Source organism: Colius striatus, chromosome 3 (genome assembly GCF_028858725.1).
Source record: "Colius striatus isolate bColStr4 chromosome 3, bColStr4.1.hap1, whole genome shotgun sequence".
In the NCBI taxonomy this organism is placed as follows: domain Eukaryota; kingdom Metazoa; phylum Chordata; class Aves; order Coliiformes; family Coliidae; genus Colius; species Colius striatus.
In genome coordinates this window covers 63901611-63914813 of record NC_084761.1, presented here as the reverse complement: position 1 = coordinate 63914813, position 13203 = coordinate 63901611, and the positions used below count along the sequence as shown (strand labels likewise).

Genomic DNA, 13203 nt, shown 5'->3' with positions numbered 1-13203 from the left:
CAAAAAGAAAGAAGCAGAAGCAGAGCTGCCTGAATTGGGAAGTAGACTTTCAGTGTTCCTCCAGCTCTTAGAATAATGTTCTGACAGAGGAAAAAGTAACACTAGACAGCAGAAGAAAAATCACCCGCTATATCTAAGCGGTAAGCATCTCCTCAAGACCTCTGGAGATAAGGCTGATGGCATATGCTCTATAAACATAAAAAAACTTGATACTATAGGGAAAGTTGGCAAGAAAAACTGATGATGTTGATGACTCTCCTTCCCTTCTCCCATGTGTTTGACAAGGTATGGTAATCAAGTTATAATATTCATGAAGCTGTGCTTGAAGATGAGCTTTCTGCTAAGATATTGAACTCATCTCCTAGGACTGCTACTGCTATGTATTTCTGGGTGCTGGTGCTTTCAAATAATGATTTACAGAATTGCTTCCCTAGAATTAATAGAATAATATATATGCATACTTGCACATAAGGAAAAGTGAATATCATTTATATTTAAAGCAATGCAAAAAGACTATAATTTAAACTAAGCAAATTGCAATTATTGCTCAATCTTGTTGAAGGATTATCTTCTAGTTCATCTCCCTGTTGGCAATACATTTTCAAATGAAATATTTGAACATTGAAGTGGTTTTTAAAATTATCGCCCATATATTTTTCTTGCAGCTATAATTAGAATCTAAACCTATTTTATTCTGAAGGACCTGGAGTAGACCAAAAGATGTGCAAATCAACTGTCAGTAATTTGCATTCATTTGCTTTTTTCTAAGATAATAGGATGGCTTGGATGTTGCTGCAGATCAAATAGTGAATTAAAAATAGTTAATTAAGATTTAAAGAAAGTGAATTAAAAGTTACAAAGATAAGCTCTTTATTTATTACTGTTTTTCTCAAATCAACAAAAAGTCTGTTACTTCTAAATTTTAAAATACTTAGCAGTACATGCTTTTGAGTAGCCACCAGGAGCATCATATAAAAACTTCTGAACCTATACTCTGAATGTAAGACATTTCAATATAGTATTATATGAAAAATGTAGTAATACCTATCAGGATCAATACAGTAACTGAAAAAGTGTGGTCTCTTTCCTTTAAGCCTGATGTGTTTAATGGGTCCATTGATTTTACTGTTTTCACCTGCAAAAGAATTCGAACCTTTATACTCTATTCCTCATTTTCTCTTGAAGTCTTTTAACAAAGCATTTGGAAAACACATCACAAAACACTGCCTACAGAAAGTACAGCAACAAAGATATATCAGCTATCTACTACGGATAAACTAACTTTGACGACAAATCAAAGATGATTATATGCGATTTTGAAGTACTGCTGCATTTGAACTGTTGAGAAAGATGTGTGGTAGTCTAGGGCTAGATTTTTTTTACTACATTCACCAAAAACTAGAATGTTTGTTCCTCTGAAAACTTGTACAGCTAGATGTCTCATTTTAATTATCAAAGCAGAGACTTTTATGTAACAATGGTCTAATTCTGTCAACAGTATTATGTAAGGCACATTCAAAGCTTAAGGGAGAATCCAGATTTCTTAAAACATAAACAAAGATCATCATTCAGTAGTCTCTTACGTCTTGCCTCAGATTTGTCCATTTACGCCAATGATCATCCAACATTCCCCATGATATAATGGTCTTCAGTATTACCTAAACAGTCTTTAGTATTATCCTGGGCTTTCTCCTGAACACAGTTTTTTTGTTTTGTTTTGTTTTGCTTTTTTCCTTTCAGATAATGTTGTTTAAAGTTAACAAGATGGTGAAAAAACATTACAGGTTCAGAAATGATGGTGAAGTGTATATCAGACTGCTGACTCCTTTGAGATGAGGGTTGTTTTGTCTCCTTTAGTTCGTACAAAGGCATGAAAAACGTTCCATCAATTTTGGGTTTCTAGCTAATAAAGTCAGAATCAATGATTTTATGTTCAAGTATGGTAGGGGACAAAAAAAATTTCCCCTGATTTATGTTTTTCAAGACTGGGTTAAGACTGCAGGATAATTACTTCTCTGTATTCCTTCAGGCATTTCTTGACTCCTTTCTCAATCTTTAACTCCTTACTTTTCTTCTCTTGAACTCGCTTTCTGCAAAACAGCTGAGGCTCAGGTTTGTGCTTATCTATTATAGGTTTTTTCCACAACTCCAACAGAAGCCTGGCTCAGGGCAACATCCTTTAGATTGCAGCCCTCATAAAACAAAAGTGTTAAGTACAGCAATGCTGATGCAATGTCTCAAAATTCACTGGAAACATCTTTCTTAAGCAAGAGCATCAACGAATGGGTCCAAAAATTTTTATACCTCAAAAGTTTCACTTATTAAAAGAAAAAAAACCCAAACCCAAACGGAACTCTAAAAATCTGTTGAGGGATATAATAATAATGAAATGGTACTATATGATCATGCATAATGTATTTGCATGTTGATGGCATAGAGAAGTGCACTCTGATGAAAAGACTTAAGAACCAAAGGAAAAAGAAACAGGGGCCAATTAATGTGATGTTCAAAGGACACACTGACCTGGGAATTCATAGTATACAGTGAAATACTTGTGTTGCATATTTTCATCTCATGACTGGCTAAAAAAGATCAAAGCTTTTTTATTCCATATTAAGAATGACAGCATATTACAGCAAACATGCAATAAGGAAAAATGTAATAAGCTTTAATAAAAGATGATAATAAGGTTTGATAAGAACTTTTGGAATGTCACCAAATTTGGAATGTGAGATGAAAGCATCTACATGTAGAGATTGTAGTGTGTTATTTGGAACCCCATGGAGCTAAACTGTGATTAGAACTACATATTTTTCCATAAATTAGCTTTTGTTTTGAATTTCCTGCTGAGATCATATGGAAGTTGATTGAATGTGCAAGTCAATATATACGTTTTCTAATCCTTTGCTGTTTGTTAGGCTTCATAATATCGTAATTACAGCGGTTCACCTGTAGATCAAAGGTATGTGATTGAGGCCAAAACAAAACAACCTATAACTTCTTTACAAAACTTCTTCATGGTGATTTAGACCTACTCACGGTAATTACCACTCACCTATCTGAACTGTGCAATTATGCAGATGCATAAACCAATCACTACCTGAAGATCAACTTGCAAAACCACAGAATCCTCACTTAAATCCATATTGGACATGCTGAGTTTACCACTAAAGAGGCCTTTTTTATGCAGCTCTATCTCACCTCGATGTCTCCAATAAAACCTTGTAAGCCACTATCTGTGTAAGCAAAGAATCTTGTGCAAATTCTCGGTTCAAAAAACCAATGTTCCTCCAGAGATCTCACTAAAGTGAGACGTGGCTTTTATGAAACTATTCCTATGAGCAAAGATATACTGCAGGTACATGAAAAATACAACTAATAAAAACCAAGCAGAAAAAAAATTCATATATGATTTATGAAAGAAACCTATAACATAAAGACAATCTTACTGTTAATTGTAAACATGGTGATTTGTTGCTTGCAAGCCAGTTTTTGAGTCACTTTGTGTTGTTTAAGAATTATGTAAGCCTTATGAAATACAAATTAGGATTACAGTTTCATGGTTTTTTCCTCTTCTTAAAATAAAATCAACCATGACACTGAACTATAAAATTTTACAGGTGTTATTAACAATAGGCAGTCTTAGCTCTAAAGTAGCAGCCACTTACAAAATTGATGGAGAAAACCAACTACTCCTTTTACTGTGTGGAAAAAGCTATTGGACAGTAATAAGGATATGTTTTTAAATTTTCGTTTGCTTTTGGTTCCTGCTGAACGGAAATAAGGATTGTATCTTTCTTCTGTTCAAATCTGTAGATACCTCAATGTCATTACCTCTGCTTGAGATTACTAAGAGGAGAAAGACAGAAAAAAAGCTGCTGGGTATCAAAAACTGGGCAAATAAGTTGAAAACACAAAAAACTATGTCTTGGCAGTGTGAAAAGATTTGGAGAAAGTGAAACAAGGACTTGATGTCCAGCAAAAATGCTTCAATAAAGCTGGTGTTAAACTTGGCATTTCAAAGATGGAAGAGAATATGAAATAACGGATGAGTGTGGACATTTCACAAGTGAAGGTAAATTTATCATACTCATTTAATCTGTTACACCTTGTGAAACTCATGTAAAGCAGTGGTTAGCTAAGGATGTTAATTCTAGGCAGCTGCCTATTGTTTCAGAGCTTTCAATGAGCATTACTAAAATAAAAATACTACTCTTTCTGTACCAGATCTGTGGTAACTTAAAATTATTTAAAAAAAAGAGACAGAGGAAATACATCTGTTTCTTTACTTCAATATTTCTGGAGCTAGCTAACTTTCCAGATGTGTGATATAACCCCTTCCCATAGAGTTATCAAAAGATATGCTTTTGTGTGATCCTGTTTCATCAAATGTTGGCAAACCACCCTTGGTTTTGTTTCTTGTATTACTGAGGAAAATGAAGCATTTCAAATGCAAACATCCACGTCATCTAACACAGTTATCTAAGCATTTCGATTCTAAAACTACAAATACCATTACAGGTGATGATTCCTGAGAGACAGCATCATTTTTATTTATTTTTTGAATGAAATTATCTGAAATGGCATCATTGTGAAAATGAAGGCTTTCCTACTTAAAGCTTCCTGTCTACTTCAGAGGACATCTAACTTTGATCCATAATTAATCGCTGCATTGGTGTAACTAAACCTACATAAAACCCCCATGCGTTTTTGCAATCTCGGTCATAAATGTAACATTAAATTATATTGCTCAAAGCAAGTCTGGACACATGTACATGACCTTTTTATTTTAAACTGCTTGTGTATGGAGAGGTTTACCAAAATGTCATCTAAATCAGATGTTTTTAGTAGCTTTTTTTTAAAGCATCAAAAAGAGACCAAGCAGTTCTCTTCACAGAAAAGATTGCAATTTATGGAAAAGATGCAATTTATACACAAACTTACCAGTTTTAATACATGTATTATAATTCACATATCACAGGAGACAGCACATATCTAAGGTCTAGTGTCTTTCTTCTCAGACACAAGCTAGAAATTAATGGAAACTATCAGGAGATGGTAATCCTATGTCCACAACAACTTGAGTAATCACTAGAGTAATTTCACCTCTGCTTTGCAGAATCTTTTCAATATAAGCATATATTTTATGTATTACAGATGCTTACATACTACTAAAGTATACAACATGTTTATCTGCATTGATAAAATAAGAATTACATGTCTAAATTTCTCTAAGCTTGCTATTTCTACAAAAAAAGTAGCTGGTGTAATTTGTCATTAGACTGAGAAACTGCTACCATTTGGGAGTCTGCCAAAAGATTATAAGAGGAGTACAGAAGGGCCCATAAAATTTCAGTATTGCTGAAAACGCTATCCAAATTTTCAAAACAACCATCATGTTGCATTGCAGTATGATGGCAGAACCACACAGGGTTGGACCTATGGACAATGACATCATGTCATCTTACAGTTTATTACTACATCTGTTATACTGCCAGGATCACTGTGTTTCAATTTGCTGCACTGGACAAAAGTAGACAGGTGACAGGACCATTGGTAAAAACCTTCAGATAATAATTAGAATACAAGCCTTTTTTGGGAGTAGAAGTGGGTATGCTCCTTGACAGACTTAACTTTTTTAATCCCTTTCAATCTTGTCAAGCCTCTTTAAACCTGATGACAAATAACATATTCCTACATCATTCTGTGTGAGGATTATCTTTCTCAATGAACATTTTACTCTCAGTGTCACTAACAATAATAGCATGTGACATCCACAACACCAATAAAATATTAATTCCATACACTCTTGAAAAAGTAAATATTATATTATGCTTTGTGCTTACTCTGAAACATAGTAACAAGACCTTTACCTAAAAAACATCAACCAAAGCCATTATCCACAATGGTATACTTGCAAGAGACAAGAAAGTACACTTAATGTTCATGCTTCAAGTCATAGATGTTCAACACATTTAGATTTTGTACTGTTTCACTGAAAGATGTTAAAAACACTTTCAGTCCAATTCAGCCCAATTAGGTGGTGAAGCATAACAACTCCATTTCCTGACTAGTCACTCCCTCTCTGTCTCCCGGTTCTGAAGGAAACAATGTGGTAAATATAAGAAATTAAATTATTGTTTACGAAGTATTTCCACACTAAGAAGGCACAATGAGCTCATCAGCAATGCTGTAAACATTATATGAAACTCATACCGATATCTAAAAGTCACAGATATGGGATATCAAGGAAAAGAAATTTATCTCATGACACATAGCTGAAAATCTCTGCAATGCAGAAAGCTGTGGAAGTACTAGCTGTAATACTGAGTTTCAGATTAAAGTATAAACAGTGTGGATGGTCACCTGCATATCTGAATACCACCATTTACAAAGCACATGTCAGAAATGACTGAAAGAAACTGCCTAAACCAATATTACTAAGTCAGGGCCTACAAGTATCAATTATCCAGCTTTTATAGTTCTATTTTTAAAGATTACTAAGTACTGAAATGGTAGCAGGACATCAGTACTTTGAGGGTCTTCCTAAAGTCCATTCAGGATGCTGAAATACTTTAGAAATTTCAGAAGCTGGTTTCTACCTGCTAAGTAAATGTCATGTACTGCACTCATCACCTATATGACCACATTCTGAAAGGCCAGCTGAAGCCCCTACACAATCTTTGGTCCTGCCTTGTAGCAAGACCACATACCTGCTCTTCTGTCAGAGAAGAGCAATATGTGGCACTGATGTCTAAAACAATAGGCAAGCATATTTTGACAAGCGAGAAGAGCTGGAGAGGTAGAGCTCTACACATGATGTTTGGAGTTCAGAAAGACTTGGAAATGACCATTCTGGACAGAAGTAAACCATTCCTATGTACCTAGTCCCCAGCTTATTACTTTGAGAGTCAGCTACTTCCAGCATCCACCAAGTTTGAGCTGATACCGGAAACCTTTAATCCGGGAAAAAAAAGCATGACAGAGTGCTGCTGCATCCAAATGCACTGAAGACACCAGGGCCTTTCTTAAAAGCCCCACAGACTGTTAAAATGAGAAGCTGTCTATGGCTTCGCAAGAAGTGAAGTACTTACTATAGTGATGGAGACACTGTCTGCCCTCACACCTCTAGATACAGGCACACGTAGAGCAATAACACCAGACACTGATGTGGTTCTCCTAATGCTTGGTGGAATTAGATAACACCATGAAACCACGGTGTTATCTAATAAGGTAGTTGATAAGCTTTGTCAGAAGGTTTCATAGAAGAGAAGTTCCCCGCTATAGACTTTTGGATGGTAGTTTGAATACATTGTGACTTGTGGAATTGTTAAACCATAAATATCTCAGAGTATTTTTTCAACTCACAACAATAGATCAAGAAGAGAGCCAAAATATTTCTCATTTTAAAAAAATTTTACTTTAAGGAATGATGTACACAAATGAATTAGTCTACCTCAATGCCTCTAATTTGATGGAAAGAGAAATGAGATGAGAACCTAAACCTGGCAAACTGTAAAAATCTAACACATATCTTCAGAAAGGGAACATATTTCCAACCCACACACCTCAGTGAAGTTGCAGTCATAGCTAAGGTCTCAGCACAGCCAAGGGAAACAGATAAAAATTGGGACAGAATGCAGAAAAAGAAAAGTTCTTGATGAAACTCTCACTAACAATAGCATTACAATACTGAAAATTAAAAGCAGGTTAATGGGAAAAACAATTTCTATAAACACATAATGAAAGTAAAGGTGATTAATGGCACCTAAACTATATTCTCCCTCATGCCTGTTAATTACAATACCTATGCTGGGTATTGTAATAAAAATTCCATTTAAATGGCATTATTAATTAAGTTGTTTTCTTCATTCCTGGCACTAATTGAGCTTTACAAACAGCAGTGTAATATTAACTTGGCATTACAATCAAAAAGAAATATTATATTGTTCTTTATTGATAAAGAAAAATAGATTCTTTTTGATTACAGGTATACTTAGTCATTGCTTTAATCACAAAAATTCAGTTCTACAACTGTCACAGTTCTAAATCCATTAGTATGGGGACCGTGGTTCTCCCCTATTATGACTTTTGCTACTGCACTCAACAGGAAAGGCAATTGGTCTTCGGCAATTTGGGAACAGACAGGAATGTCAGCCGTTGTCACGTTAAATCCTGAGTAACGAGGGAGAACCACAGGCAACAAGCTCAGAAACAGCACTGAAGACATGGAACGTTAACCTTAGTCTGCAGAAACAGACAATTTTATAATTTTTAATTTTTAGTTAAAACTCACCTGCAGGATAGTTAATTGACTGTCAGCTGTAATTTTCACACTCTCCACCCTTTTGTGTCAGTCTCTCCTAATGATTAAACTTGTTTGCTATTTTTCCTGGCTGCCTCCTTCTTCTCTTTCTACCTTAAAACCTCTTAAGTTGCTTTGTTATTTTTCTTGGTAAGGTTTTCAGATAACTCTGAAGATAGTTGTCCATTATTAGAAAACTATTAGCATATCATTTTCAGCTTACTTTAAATATCTCAAGAAGATGGTGATACAGAAAGTTTCCAAGGGACACAAAGCACCACAGAATAAGCACAATGTATCTATTTTTCTACAAATGTGGAAAATATAAATTATCCGTAATTATCAAACATGGCTTTCAAGTTTGGTATCTCTTTTCCAGTCACATTTCATTTGCAATTTACATTAGGACTGCATGGTCATCTCTATGTCACAGCAGAACAGTAGCTTTTCTACTGTTTTTCATAGAATGACATACAAATCAAAATATGTTTCCCAGAAGATGTTTCAGTTGTTAAAACTAAATGACAATTTTCTGTCCAAAATTGATTTACTTAACTGTTCAGAGCAAGCAGTAATGACAAAAATAGCCCTGTGGCCTTTTTAATTAAATATTTTTTTTTTTTACCATTTTTTTCTCTACAGAAGAGATGCCCTTCTGTTATCACTGACATATAAATATCTGCTTTATCACAAAGAATAGCTCGCTGGTGTATATTTTTGTCATGACCACTGGCTGCAGACCTAAGGCTAACAAAATGATAATTCCCAAGGTATATAGAGGGTAAAATGCAAACTTGGAAGTATTAACAGATTGTTGTGAATAAGTCAGGACAGTAGAAGACTGACTAAGTGTCATGTTTTGCCCAGCCAGCACAGCAGCACCACGACAGTCTCTCGCTCGGTGCTCCCCATTCACCCCCACCCTCATTAGGATGGTGGAGGCCCCAGCGAGATGGGGAGAAAAAAGATAAGCAAGATTGTTGTGGATTAAGGCAAGGGCAGGGAGGGCTCGCTGCCAATTACGGTTCTGGGCAAAACAGACTCCAGTATTCGACTTAGAGAGGAAAGTAGGAAAGTTTATTCTACTACCTACAAGAAACAGAATGGAACAAAAATAAAAAAGGGAGTAGGATGATTGAGAAAAATTATAACCAGCACTTTAAGATCTCCCTCCCCCATTCGTCCTTTCTTCCTGGGCCCGGATCACTGCTCCTGACATCTCTACCTCCCCTCTGCTCAATGGCTTGCGGAGGCAGAGAATGGGGGATGTGGTCAGTCACTCACAGATGGGCTCTGCTGCTTCTTTCTTCTCAGATGAGGACGACACCTTGCATTTTTCCCTCCCCCGGGACACGAACATCTCTGGTGTGGGTTGTTCCCAATAGCTGCGGCTTCTGCCGAGTTTCGAGCAATTTCTTACAGGAGCCATCTTTACAGCCCCTTCCCCCTTACCAGAAACGGCTTAATGACAAACCGTGACAGTAAGCCACGTCTCACTGTGTACTCAAAGAAAGTTTTACATTCATAGAACCCTATTTAGTAGACATAGGACAAATTCTCACCAATTCCACCCAGATATTGAATCCACACTAAACAAGACATAATCAGTACAGTAGCAATCAGTCTGTTAATATCATAGCATCATTTTGGTTGGAAAAGACCTTTAAGATCATTGAGTCCAACCACTAACTCAATACTGCCAAGCCCACCACTAAACCATGTCCCTCAGCACCTTATCTAGATGTCTTTTAGAAATCTCCACGGATGATGACTCCACCTTCTCCCTGGGCAGCCTGTTCCAGTGTTTAACAAACTTTTCAATGAAAAGTTCTTCCTACTGTCCAATATAAACCTCCCCTGACACAATTTGAGGTCATTTCCTCATGTCCTAAGAGGATGATGTGTAACTGGTCAGTGTGTGCTATGCAACAATATATTGGAAAGAACTCCTAATTAATGTAGTTGTCTATAATTGCACAGTGGATATTTCTTTTAAAGAAAAAACATGCCCAAGAACAAAAAGCTCCTCACTTAATAAATCTTAAGAACGGACAGAGAAGATCCCAAAAGGTAGAACTGAAAGATGGAGATTCATAATGAAAATTTGATTTGATGTACTTATTTGATCTAGGAGTTACTCTACAAAACTTTCCCTTCATTCATTCCCTACAAATGATAGATTCTGAATGAGGTAGTGGGAGATGAAGCACAAAGTTCCGTTTTGTCTTGCACATTGTAAAGCTGGACTCTTCTTCTGGCTCTCACATGGACTCCTTGTACAAAGTTTGGGTAAAACTATTGAATGTGTATACAGAAAGAGGTTAAAGTAAGGCAACTTCCTATTTCTTACTCCTTCACGGCATAAATTTCATACTGCTATTCCTAGTCTTCCAAAAAGGGAAGAAGATTCTAAAATATTAATGTTTAGAAAAAAAAAAAGGCAGCTTTCTTCCTTGGTTGCTAGTCTGATTATGGATAGCAGTTAAGCAAATGAGCAGTTTTTGGAAATTCCAGCATAATCTTGATCCCAAAATGATGCAGTTTATAGCCTTTATTCCCCATCTTTATTTCAGAGGGCTTTTCTTTGAATCATTTACTCTAGACTAGAGCTGTCTTTTAATCCCACTCCTCTATACGTTGCTGCACTATCTTTTCGTTCAGCACTTGCATGTTTCTGTTACTTCTCTCCATGTTTCTCAACCATTTAACAGTAGATGAAGCCTCTAAACAACCACATCTCACTTCTATTTCCTCTAAAAAGTAGCTGGTCTCATTGACAGGAATGGTAAACTTAAACATTTTGTACATTGCAATCTGATTGAAAGAGACCAAGAAGGCTACAAAAGTGATAATATTTGGGGAGGCTTGAAGTGAGGCTTTCTATCCTTTATACAGAAACACATTTTCAGTTCCTTGTGATCCCCAAGACTGTACTAAATGGTCTTACAATTCTCTGGTCTCTAACCACACTAACATCCTCCACTTTCACCTCCTCTTTACTGACTTTGTAAATGTAGGAGTCTCTCCTGTCAGAGTGATGGCAGAAGTGCAAGACAGACCAGACTCTCGATGTAGCTCCTTCCTCTGGTTGGGCTAATTGACGCAATAGTAATTGTCTGAGCAGTTCTGCAAATGCAGACATGAAGTCTAGCAAACTGTCTCTCTGCCTTATGTCGCCTGAGCAGAGGCAGCAGGATCTAAAGTCACTTTCTCTACCCTATATCTACTGCAACTAAAATAAACCTGGGTATGACATGTTCATCTCTTTGCTTTTGTGAGGAGGATCTGGTTATACCACTATTCACCAGGCAAGGAGATGTATGAGTTCTTCAGTCTGCAGCTGTCACAGTCACACAGAGAACGTCAGCCATACTATGTTTCTTATCAATGTGTATTACTACATTTTGCAGCAAGGGCTGTAGCATATTCATGCTTGTGGCGATGTCTCTCTGTGAAGTTCAAAATACGTCTCAAACTGGCTTTACAAACTTGATATACCACCTCAGTTGCTGTAAACCTCAGTAGACAAGCCTGTGTTCTAGGCATGCCATAGGATGCTAGAGGTCACATAATACCCCGGTCCTTCACATCTTTTTACATTATGACCAATTTCCCTTTCACATCTATGTTATGAAATGGTTAACTAAGATGAAGGACCATTTCCATCTTCCATTAATGATTTCCACTGATTTATAGTTGGATGACCTATTAAATGAAGAGTATTTCTGATACTACATCTGTAGAGACAGGAAAACCACATATATAAATGAATATAATCTATTCATGGTTTTATGGACCCAAAGTTCTCTAGAGAGCATCCCTGAGTGCTGGATTTTACATTTAGATTGCTGAGTTAGCTGAAATATGTGTAATATCACCAGTAGGCAAAGAAGTCCCTGTTGAATATGTGCAGAGGAAGGCCCTTGTGCATTGTTTATTTCAGCAAGAATGTGAGCTGGAGTGTGCCCATGAAATGTTGTACAGCTGTATTTGGGTTTTTTTTACAGGGTATGTGAATAAATGATGTGTGGAGCTGAAAGCTCTCACTCACTGGAAAGCTCAGTCTCTTTTTCCTGAATACACATTAGACATGCTTATATTTCTTAATGTGCCTGTGGGAGAAATAATCCAGTACAGCTATCTTCCTGTGCCACTCAGATTCATAAGTAATCTGGCTCTTTGGGGCTAGCAAAGTGTAGAGCTCAGCTCAGAATCAGGTCTTCAATATTTTACTATCTGTACAGCTGTTTATTTCCAGTTCTTGACAGCGACACTTCATACTGAATTCCTTCTTTCGTATTTATGCATTTATTTAGTAGCAGATGTTGGTTCTGATAACTTATGAGGCAATATTATGGAGGCTGTGCACAATTAATGTGTTTTATAAATGGGATTATTTCAATCCCACTTTAAGAAAGATGCAGTGTCAAAGCTTAACTCTAAACCACGCCTTTATACTCTTGTGCACATGCACATTAAATAATCACAAATCCAATGATTGAAAGGGGCTGGACAGCAGTGGCAAGCCCTACATTTACACACATGCCTTTTGCTCTTTGGGGCTGGCAGCTGAGGTGGAAATGGTGCTCAAGGGGCTCTGCTTTGTCAAGGCAGAGAGGAATTTCTCCAGCTACTCAGCAACCCAGTTTCTTGCATAGCTTACAGAAGCCTAGTAGGAACTACTTCAAAGGCTTTATACATCTTATGCTGTGCCTTGGATTTAAATTTAGCAAGCCTGTTTCAATAAAAGCAATGAAGACTTAAGGATCATAAGGCCTTCTAGGCTTTATTATTGATTTACACTAATTTTTAAAAGTTGGAGGGAAGGAGAGATTGACTCTCTTCCTATTTAATTTCCTTGACTTCTTAACACTCTAAATTTGAATGTAACCAATACC

General features: G+C 36.5%; 1 protein-coding gene across 7 annotated transcripts in view; it reads right to left on the bottom strand.

Annotated features, from left to right (window-relative positions):
* The window catches only part of TENM3 (teneurin transmembrane protein 3), a 327557-nt gene that overhangs the window by 103044 nt on the left and 211310 nt on the right, over positions 1-13203 (bottom strand). The gene's annotated exons all lie outside the window — the stretch shown is intronic.